Source organism: Thunnus maccoyii, chromosome 14, assembly GCF_910596095.1.
Source record: "Thunnus maccoyii chromosome 14, fThuMac1.1, whole genome shotgun sequence".
Taxonomy (NCBI): Eukaryota; Metazoa; Chordata; class Actinopteri; order Scombriformes; family Scombridae; genus Thunnus; species Thunnus maccoyii.
Genome location: NC_056546.1, coordinates 3446620 through 3459087, shown reverse-complemented (window position 1 = coordinate 3459087; position 12468 = coordinate 3446620).

The following is a 12468-nucleotide window of genomic DNA, read 5'->3' as shown; positions in this document are numbered from 1 at the left end:
CTATTACAAGCACACTGGCCTCTGATGTTCCTGGACCCTCCTGTGGCCACCCCCAGACGACCACCAATTTAAGATTCTGTTCATTATTTTGTTGCAAATTTCTTTATGTTCAACTGTGGTTCTCTTTAAAATCATTTTGTTCAGTCAGGGAGTAACAGGTAAAGTCAGTGGGATTTTAACTGCTGAAAGTATGGAAACCTAATCACTGTAATCTCAAAATAATAATTTTTGTTAAATATTGTTCAAAAATTAAATCATTAATTTTAATCATGCAAAAAATCATCGTGCACAGTTGTCAGGACTTGATCAGCTCTCCAAGGTGCTGATCCTGCTGCTGGCTGCAGCTAGAAGCTGTGCAGATTTATTTCCTTCTTTAGTTTAATTGTTTTCTCCTTATTTATATCCTCATGTGTTCCTCATGTCCTCATGTGTTGATGTAGCTGGAAAGTTGATCCGTGTCTGATCTGTTGTTGATATCTGTTTGTTGGGTCTTGACAGACAACCTGAAGAGTCTGTTTAATTACCTTCATGTATTGTCACAATTTGGTCAAATTATTTGACAATTTCATCCATCATTACTGCGATTAGTTAATTCTGATAAATAATATGACTAACCGTTATACGTATCTTTTAAAATACGTTAATGTAGACTGCAAAATAATGATCTTTCACACTTTTCTTGTAAAACACTGAGAAACACATTTAAAATGAACTGATTACAGATCACATTACTCCCTGTTTGGCTAAAACCACACAGAATATGTAACACCCTCAATGATTTTCCATCCAGTTACAGTTTTATCTTCTCTTTAAGAGTCTGAACTCTGTCATGAAAGTATTTTAGAAAATTTTGAACATTTCAAATGAAAATATTATAAACCAGCTTTCATCACTTTCAGTAATTCTTGGAAGAATTTCTAGACAGTGCCACAACCTTTATTCTCATTCCTCTCTGTTTATATTCATTTTACTTCCCTGTTTTTGTTTTTTAAAATACTGTATATTTCCTGTGTTGTCATCACATGTTTTTCATATTATTTGTTTATGACACAGACAGATACTTGTATTTCTCACATTTCAAATTTGTATAGAAGGGAAGAGAGGGAGAAACTTACTAGTTGGACAGCAGTAAACTGTCACTGTTTGCATTTTTATTTACATGACTGTTTGCATCTCTGTTTTCCTTGTTTTGTATCACTACATTTACAGTTTTTATGTGCTACATTAAACATGGAGTGACACTATTATTGCCTCAACACTGGATGTTGATAAAACAAAAAAGTACACACAAAATACACAAAATTTACCTTTGAAACCTGCAGATCCCAAGCTGAATGAGTTCCTTACACCGGAGTTTAATGCTTTGTCCTCTGCAATCTGCAGTAATGTGGTGAGAATGAGACACAGGAGGTTCCTCTACTTAGTCTTCTAAAGAAGAGAGAAGTTGTACTTTGTGAAAATCATTTAATTGGCATTCTTGCTATAAAGCATGCAGGAGCATTGAAAAAGGCATGAACATTAGGACAAAGGTTAGTCTCATTCACCTGGTGAATGTAAGTCCAATATTCACTCTTTTTTAGCTCTGTTTTTGCTCTCTACCAAATCCTGAGGGAAATATCTGGATCTTTGGCTGCTAAATGCTCCACTATGTTCACCAGCTAGTCTACAGCTAACTGTGTCTGTTTGCCATTTGGTGCTGAGCAGGTAGTGTACAGTGGATTTCTAGATCTTTTTCACTGTAAACAGCTGCCTGCTGTGGATGAAAATGACGCTATTAGAGAGCTGAGAGTGAACCAAGAGAGTGACAGCTAAACAATGAGCTGAAACATTTTGATCTACAAGAGAAGGGAAAGTAGATCAGCCTTGATATTTAATAATGGAAGCATAACTGACTGTAATTTTGTAGGAACTTAAAAGAGTAGAAGTATGTCTAGATAAAGGTTGCCAGTTGGAATGGCAGGTAGAAGAATGCAAAATGCTTTGATTTAGGTTCAGTATTACATGAAATTAGACAATGGATTTATGGTTCAGTTATCTATTTATTTATTTATTTTCTCCCTTCATACAGTCATGTGTCTGCATTATTACTTATACAAGTCTCTCCCAACCCAAACTGAACAAACCACCATTTTCTGCAAAAGCTTGGTTTCAGCAGTGATTTTTGTCATTGCAATGCACATGAAGTGTGCAGAGTTGATGAAATTCAGTCACAGCTATGCCTAAAAAGTCAGAGGAAACCTTAAAATACAAGATTTCAGTTCCAGATGTATCTGTGGACTAACCAAACAGGTATTTTGGGCTGGGGAGAGCAAAATGACAGATGTGTGCACTGACTGGAGTTGAAATGACTCAATACTTGTTTTTTATTCAATCACATATGATTAAATAAATTACAACCACTATAATTTATCATCTTTTTTGTACACTATACAACTTATCAAGTAGGAACCTTAAGCTCTTAGCAATCACACATTATCATCTAAATATGCATGTTTTTCTTTGTAAAGTGTCACCCTGCAGAAAGCCAAAGTATTTAAAGACATTCTGGGAAATATGCTTTTGTTGGATCTCTGCTGTTGCAGTGTCAGCTGATTAGTGCAACAGTTGGTAATCAACAAGTTTAAGAAGGGGGAAATGTACAGTAGGCCTCACTACTGCAACTTATAGTGAAAAATATGATATAATTTCTGCCCCAAATTATTATTTAAAAAAGTATGAGAACATAATTCAGTAATTTGGAAAAAAAGAAGAAAACAAAATGCCTCCATGGTATTACACAACAGTAGAGTTGTGCTATATGATGATATATACCAGAGACAACCAGCAGAGATTTTGATGATTTGTCAGGTTTAATTCACAGAGTTAGTCAAAAGCAAATATTTTTGTCTGGAAACATGTTTTTATTGAATTTCCAGGAAATTTACAATTTCTTATAAAAGTACTGTGATATAAGATTGTATCTATATTGTCAAGCCATAGCATGCCGACGACAAAACCCCCCAAAATATAACTTACATTAGATAAAAAGAGGTAAATCATATGTTGTTTAACTTGTGTGCATAAAAATACCCCTCACACACAATAATAGACATACATAGTTATAAGTAGGAAAAAAGTTTTTAAAAAGTAACAAATTATAATGTGTGTGAGAGGCCAAAGAAAAAAAAAGTCTATAGACTTGATATGATGATCTCCCTGTAGAAATAAGAAGGAGTGGCAGCTATAATAACAGGGTGATCATGGTGTTGAACAGCTCAGTTGATCAACAAGTAATATCTGGTTTGCTTCTTTGATTAAAGGGGACATAACATGCACATTTCCAGGTCTATAGTTTTATTCTTGGGCTCTACTGGAATATTTTTCATGACTTCCAGTTCAAAAAACTCCTTATTGATCTTATACTGCCCCTTTATGCAGCCCCTCAGTTCAGCCTCTGTCTGAAACAGGCTGTTTTAGCTCCTGTCTCTTTAAGGCCCCCTCCCGATGAGCCCACTCTGTTCTGATTGGCCAGCTCCAGGAAGCTGCCCCTTGGCAGACTTAAATTATGAATATAAATGACAGAAAATCACAAAAAGCATGCTATGTCCCCTTCAAAGGATAATAATGATAGACATCAACTTCCAGCTAAAAATCAAATAAAAACATGTTTAATGTACATTTGTTGAAGTCATCCCCATGAATCAGAAAAAGTTAACCTGCATGGACAAACATTTCCCAATAACCACTTCTCTCACAACATAATCAAAACAATGATTTCTTTTCATCTACTTGTGATGACCACACCACTGGCTGACAACAAACAGCGTTATTAGTTTTGTTGTCTTTTCCTTTTTCTCTCTCCCTCTTTCTCTGCCTGCATGGAGCTGACTGTGTACATGTTGTTGTCTTTCATGCTGATGATCTGCTGTTATCATCACTGTCCATTCTGCAACAACACAGAGAGGCCAAAAGCTTGTCTATGGCCCCTTTCCTCATGAAAACATACAGAATCAAGTCTGCAAGAGGACTCAACTTAAGAAGCATGAAAGTCAGGTCGCTGAAGGTATAATTATCTCTGGCTTCTCCTACCAGAAACCAGATGATGCTGGGTAGAAACAGCAGCATGTAGATGAGCAGCACCAGGACCAACATCCCCACAATTCGTCGTTTTTCATCAGAGGAGACCGAGATGGCAGCAGACAGCGATTTTAGGGTCCCACCCAGGAAAAATATGAACAGTGGTAAAGGAACAAGGAGAAAGACAGCGAAAATGGTTTTTAAGACCTTAATTTCAACCTGGAAATAGAAAGGAAGGACAAAAACAAGAGGAAGGGTCCAGACCACGACACAGACTGCAAGAGAGATCTTGATGGTTCTTCTGAAGCGGTACCACAGTGGCCATGCGATGAGCAAATACCTGAAACACAAGATACATAGTCTATCATCAGATACAGAATATTCCTGACTTTGAGGAGCTTCAGATTTATATGGTAATATAATGGTCATACACATGGAAGTAGCTAAAAACATACAGGATAGACAAATAGCTACCTTTCCAGGGCGACACAGACCATGAAGCCAACACTGCTCACCCCACCAAAGCAGTAAATATAAAAGAAGATTTTATAGATCTTCCAGTCCACAGGATTTGCCACTAAGAAGATCATGTAGCAGAGCTGAATGATGTCAGAGATGAGGAGGTTGATGATGTAGATTGGAGCAACATTGTTATTTTGCACCTGCAAGAAAACAATGGTAGAAATAAACAAAGCAGCTGGAAACATTTTTTTTCAATTTTTTGGTGTTTTCATTTAGGATCTCTGAACAAAATGTGCAAAAATACAAGTGGATTGAATTCTGCGTAGTGATAAATATGTCATTTTGCTCTGCACAGCAATTGCAGTCAGAAACATTCATGCATTGGCCAATGTGTCATCAAATATGACACATTGGCCCATCAATGTTACAAGACTCAATGACAACAAGAGTCTACAGCTATGCTAACTGCTCTGTGAGGCTGTACTTAGGCACAGGGGTCCATTGAGCTAAATGCTAATATGCTCACAATGACAATGACCATCTTAGTTTAGCGTGTTAGCATGCTAAAGACAGAGTGATAGATATTGATTGTCCTCATGAGGAAATTTGGTTAAACTGTGCATTATATGTGCCTCTAAAACATAGACATATAGATGCATACATACACATACATACAACGATTTCAAGCAGAGGGAAATACTTATATATATATCGTAATCTGATGATTAGTCTGCAATGGAATTTAAAACTGCTTTTTTGTCCTTTATATGCAACCAGATGGGAGCGGAGTGAAAAATTCTGATAAACCTGATGACAATTTCTTCTCTACAAGTTAATGATGCTGTTAACTTCACCTTAAGAGAAGCTGGAATGAAGCTACACATGTTAACTGCATGTGTTTAAGGTCCAAGTAGCTTAAAATTATAGGACATTACAAGACTTCCTTCCAGCCCCCACGCAGGATTGTGACAGCCCTCTCTCTTTCTCTCTTTCTCTCTTGCTTTCTTTCTCTTTCTCTCTTTATTTATCTGCCTCTAGTTCTCTCCAGTTACACTCTTGTTATTTTCTTCCAGGAGTGGTAGGCTAAGAGGTCTGTCATAGCTGATCAGCTGCACCTGAGGAGGGAGTGGCCCAAAGGATATAAAAGGACTGCTGGCCCAGGAGTCTCTCTCTTTCTTTTCAGCTGAACAGCAGCACCCCGTCCACATGGCTTTCACTTTAGATTAGTTTGTGTTGAACTTCTGTTTCTTTACTTTTACAGCCAACATTTCATGCATCCACACACCCACTTTACACCACTGATGGCTAACATTCCCATATTTAAGTATGAATTGTTATATTTAGTTAAATAAATATCGTTTTGCACCATTCATCAGTGTGTGGACTCTCTCCTTTGTTGCAAGCCCTGAGCCAGGTTTGTAACAGGATGAAGATTCTTTACAGACAGACTGTATGACAGACACATAAGCTAAAATTAATAAATCTTAGTCATAAAGTACTCACCTGGGAATAAAGAGAGTAGATGGCCACTAGAGTCAAAGGGAGGCCGAAACTAATGATTACGCATGTCATCACATACGGAATATTTGGTTCAATATTATAAGGGATGTCATCGGAGGTGGAATTATAGTTGAATGTGACATTGCTGTAATTATTGCTTTCCATCTGTAAGGTGTTGTTGATGTAGAAATCTTCTTCTTCTTCAGAGTGAAACCTGTTGTATGAGAGATCAGGTTATGGAAGTTTTTTAATATCTACATAACATTGTTAAGTGACATCACTAAAGTCTTGAGGTGCAAGTTCACACAAATACAGTGTATATTATAGCCATAAAAAATGTGTCTTTATTACATTTTCTCCTAATAATATTTCTTCAGGGCTGCAACTAAAAATTATTTTCATCATTGATTAAGCTGCTGATTATTTTCCCGATTAAATGATTAACCTTTTAGTTTATAAATTGTAGTGTTTTATACACTGTAAAAAAATGACACTCACAATATCTTTGAGCCTGCGGGGATGTCTTCAGTTTGCTAATTTTTTCTGAACAACAATCCAAATCCTAAAGATTTTTTAATGTACTGTTGCATATGACAAAGAAAAGGAGCAAATCATAATGTTTAAAAAGCTGAAACCAGAGAATATTTGGTCTTTTTGCTTGAAGAATGATTGAAACAATAATTTGAAAAAATTAGCAATAAAGTAGCAATGAGAATAATCGACTAATCATTGAAGTTCTATATTTCATCAAAAAATAACTCAGATAATACAAGTCCTTGTGATGTATATAAATATTTTTCCATGTCAAAGTTTTTATAGCTGTTCTAAACAACCACACTCAACCTTTGGTGAAAACCTGGAGGGGCTAGCTGAGATTATCTTGGGGATAATGGGGCACACTTTCAAACAATCTCTCCTTGAAAGAATTTATGCTGTTTTACATACTTTCTCACTTCTGCATCACTGGCCAGTAGCATTAAGTTGGCATGACCAATTTTGGAAAGTTGCAACCCAGTGGTTTCAAATACTGTTTGACCATCTGAGAAACACTTAAGTGGAAGCATACTGACTCTATAAGATCTCTAAAAAAAATGATGAGATGTTCCATTCATTTATTACTGAAATATTCCCACTTGGCGCTGTTATTTAATGGTATCTGACCTTCTCTGCTCTTCTACACCATGGTGAGCTATTCCACACAGATTTCAAGTGTAGACATTGACATCATTTGGCTCTAGCACACACTAAAAATGGTCTCTGGCTACTTATATCATCATTAAACCCCAATTTGGAGATATAAGTGTCCAAAGCAACTAGAAATCTAGATCTAATAAAGTGAAAATCAGTGGTCTTTTTGCTGATTGCAGAAGCCACATTATCATCATCATCCTTGGTCCTCCGATTCTTCAATGCTAATATTTAGAGCATTATTCAGGTGCAATTCAAGCAGGGGTGAACCAGCTTTAACTGTGTAGAAGGTGACTTGGACCTATTGGCTTGGTCTAGTACGGCAGCTGGTAAACTACCACAAAAAACAACTTTTGCATACATGCTTACTTTAGTTTCTGGGAGAGGGAATTTTGCATAACACTTCAGGAAAACTTCCTGTGGTTAAATAGATACAGATGCTCCAGTATCTACAATTAGCTGGCTGTGTGTGTGAATTTGTGTTTGACATGCCAACAGCCTTGACTAGGCCGAGGACACGCTGGCTGTAGAGGACTGTAACCTATCCTGTAAAACACTGAGGGCCCTATTTTAACAAACTTAAGCACATGGTCTGAAGCGCATGGTGCAAGTGTATCTAAGTCCTGTCCAAATCCATTTTTGATAGTTTAATGGTGGAGAAAATGGTTGCAGCACCAGATGCATGATTCAAAACGGTTGTCCTTAGTCTCTTAATTAATCATTGGTTTGTTTTTGGTGTAACATGCAATAAATCAATCATAGTGTCATCTCTCATTCCCTTTAAAAGCCCAGTGCACTTGCACCTTGGCAGATTGCTATTATAATGGCACATTTGCTAAGTAGTAAGAAGGAGTGCCTCTCTGCAGAGGAAACAGATCTGCTTGTGCATGAAGTGAAAGCACACAATCTATTACAAGCACACTGGCCTCTGATGCTCCTGGACCCTCCTGTGGCCACCCCCAGACCATCAATTTAAGATTCTGTTCATTATTTTGTTGCAAATTTCTTTATGTTTTTTTTTTTTTGAAAAGGGTTTTTTTTTTTGTTTTGTTCAACTGTGGTTCTCTTTAAAATCATTTTGTTCAGTCAGGGAGTAACAGGTAAAGTCAGTGGGATTTTAACTGCTGAAAGTATGGAAACCTGATCACTGTAATCTCAAAATAATAATATTTGTTAAATATTGTTCAAAAATTAAATCATTAATTTTAATCATGCAAAAAATCATCGTACACAGTTGTCAGGACTTGATCAGCTCTCCAAGGTGCTGATCCTGCTGCTGGCTGCAGCTAGAAGCTGTGCAGATTTATTTCCTTCTTTAGTTTAATTGTTTTCTTCTTATTTATTTCCTCATGTGTTCTTCATGTCCTCATGTATTGATGTAGCTGGAAAGTCGATCCGTGTCTGATCTGTTGTTGATATCTGTTTGTTGGGTCTTGACAGACAACCTGAAGAGTCTGTTTAATTACCTTCATGTATTGTCACGATTTGGTCAAATTATTTGACAATTTCATCCATCATTACTGCGATTAGTTAATTCTGATAAATAATATGACTAACCGTTATACATATCTTTTAAAATACGTTAATATAGACTACAAAATAATGATCTTTCACATTGTAATCTTTTTGTTTGTAATCTTTTGCATGTTTGTGCGCTGCTGTGCGTCTGTGTGTGCATAACAAGCAGAAAGAGGAAGAGAGGAAAAAGTAGACAGACATGAATATGTAGAGTACATCAGTACAATGTGCGCCAGCTTGACTAAGCCCAGGACACACTGGCTGTAGAGGATTGTAACTTTTCTTGTAAAACACTGAGAAACACATTTAAAATGAACTGATTACAGATCACATTTCTCCCTGTTTGGCCAAAACCACACAGAATATGTAACACCCTCAAGGATTTTCCATCCAGTTATAGTTTTATCTTCTCTTTAAGAGTCTGAACTCTGTCATGAAAGTATTTTAGAAAATTTTGAACATTTCAAATGAAAATATTATAAACCAGCTTTCATCACTTTCAGGAATTCTTGGAAGAATTTCTAGACAGTGCCACAATCTTTATTCTCATTCTTCTCTGTTTATAAAAGTTTTACTTCCCTGTTTTTGTTTTTTTAAATTCTGTATATTTCCTGTGTTGTCATCACATGTTTTTCATATTATTTGTTTATGACACAGACAGATACTTGTATTTCTCACATTTCAAATTTGTGTAGAAGGGAAGAGAGGGAGAAACTTACTGGTTGGACAGCAGTAAACTGTCACTGTTTGCATGTTTATTTACATGACTGTTTGCATCTCTGTTTTCCTTGTTTTGTATCACTACATTTACAATTTTATGTGCTACATTAAACATAGAGTGACACTATTATTGCCTCAACACTGGATGTTGATAAAACAAAAAAGTACACACAAAATACACAAAATTTACCTTTGAAAGCTGCAGATCCCAAGCTGAATGAGTTCCTTACACCGGAGTTTAATGCTTTGTCCTCTGCAATCTGCAGTAATGTGGTGAGAATGACACACAGGAGGTTCCTCTACTTAGTCTTCTAAAGAAGAGAGAAGTTGTACTTTGTGAAGATTGTTTAATTGGCATTCTTGCTATCAAGCATGAAGGAGCATTGAAAAAGGCATGAATATTAGGACAAATGTTAGTCTCATTCACCTGGTGAATGTAAGTCCAATATTCACTCTCTTTTAGCTCTGTTTTTGCTCTCTACCAACTCCTGAGGGAAATATCTGGATCTTTGGCTGCTAAATGCTCCACTATGTTCACCAGCTAGTCTACAGCTAACTGTGTCTGTTTGCCATTTGGTGCTGAGCAGGTAGTGTACAGTGGATTTCTAGATCTTTTTCACTGTAAACAGCTGCCTGCTGTGGATGAAAATGACGCTATTAGAGCGCTGAGAGTGAACCAAGAGAGTGACAGCTAAACAATGAGCTGAAACATTTTGATCTACAAGAGAAGGGTAAGTAGATCAGCCCTGATATTTAATAATGGAAGCATAACTGACTGTAATTTTGTAGGAACTTAAAAGAGTAGAAGTATGTCTAGATAAAGGTTGCCAGTTGGAATGGCAGGTAGAAGAATGCAAAATGCATTGATTTAGGTTCAGTTATCTATTTATTTATTTATTTTCTCCCTTCATACAGTCATGTGTCTGCATTATTACTTATACAAGTCTTTCCCAACCCAAACCGAACAAACCACCACTTTCTGCAAAAGCTTGGTTTCAGCAGTGATTTTTGTCATTGCAAGGCACATGAAGTGCGCAGAGTTGATGAAATTCAGTCACAGTAATAAAAAGTCAGAGGAAACCTTAAAATACAAGATTTCAGTTCCAAATGTATCTGTGGACTAATCAAACAGGTATTTTGGGCTGGGGAGAGCAAAATGACAGATGTGTGCTCTGAATGGAGTTGAAATGACTCAATACTTGTTTTTTATTCAATCACGTATGATTAAATAAATGACAGCTACTTTAATTTATCATCTTTTTTTTGAGCAAATATAATTGACTAATCGTTGCAGATCTATATTTCATCAAAGGATAATTTTTCATATAGTACAAGACCTTGTGATGTACTATATATAAATAATTTTCCATGATGATGTGAGGTCATTACTACAGAATTTCATACAGTTATTTCAGTAATTTAAGGTACAGAGACATTGGTCTAGGATGGTTTGTCTTCTGCACTTGACATCCCACCAGTTGAATAACTCTGGGATGTCAAGTGGACTTGGACAAGTAGGTTTGCATGTCTGACCAAACCATTTTATGAATCATCTGCATATTTTATATTTTGTTTACAGATTGTGCACTCTGACTAACTTTTGGAGTTAGCATGAAAATAAATTAGAGGAAACAACTGCAGGTTGGTACATTCACCATGTTTAACAACACTAACATACTGGTCATCCCTGTAGCGTACTGGTTAAGACTCATACCACAAAATTGTAACATTTGTTTCCAGTTTGATTCCAGCAGATCTTAGTTGCATGTCATCCCCATCTCTCTCTCTCTCTGTCCTCGTTTCCTGTCTGATTCTACTGTCTCCTCTCAAAAAAGGATAAAATGTACTAAACATCAAAAAATAAACAACAAACAACTATGTATGCAAAGCTGAGTTTTATAATATTTTCATTTGAAATGTTCAAAATTTTCTAAGTTACTTTAATGACAAAATTCAAACTCTCAAAAAGAAGATGAAACCACAACCACATCAAAATTACACTTAGGAGAAAAAAATGCAAATGAAATAAAACACAGTTGGTTTAACCACAGTATTCTGTACACCTACAGTCTAAAGCTGTCTGCTTGTCACAGTTTGCATACTCATTATCATGACTGTTTGCAGTTCTAATGTCATTTTTACACTCCCTTCCTTCTTAAGTGAAAAATAATGTCACAAAATTTACCTTGAAAGTTGCAAGACCACACCTGGATGAGTTCCCTACTCTGCATCCAAACAGTCTACAGTAAATATGGTGAGTGATAACATGCAGTAGGTTCCTGATACTACAGAAGAGAGGAAACAGTAGACAGACATGAATATGTAAAGTACATTAGTACAACTAGCTGGAACGTGGTTCCATTTACAACTTTGGCACTAGTGATGTAACCGACCTGCACTGATATTTGACATGTTTTTTTCTCTTCCCAAAAACAAATAGTTTTAAAATATTTGTATGAAACAAATATTCGAAAAAAAAAAAAACCAAACAAAAAAAACACCATTTGTGCTTTGCTGAATAAGGTATTTGTATTCAGGCACACCCTTAGTAACTTTGCTAAATTTTGTGTACCGTATTGTAAAGTATTGGTTGGAAGAAACAACTGCAGGCTGACACATCTCCATTTCTAACAACATTAACACATAACTTCTTCAATATAAATGTTATGACCAAACTTAACAGTTTGTGCTTCTCATCTATTAGCATTACATTTGAGTTACAATCTGGTAAAAATAAACAAAGAGAATAAAGCAGAAAACAACTTACATCAACAGGAATATTCTTTCTGCCAATAATATACTCCCAAGCATATACAGTATATCAGTCCAGTTTAAGATTATCTTGTAGTTTGTTAAGTTTTAAGTGGCATTAAATGTGTTTGGTAATTAACTAATTGTAACTTTTGTCATATTTAAATTGATGAACTCCCGACATTGAGTGTGATCTTCATTTTATCTGCACCTCAACATTGATGTTTCAGCACTAACTCATGCAACCACTGTGTCATTTCATGTTTCATGCTA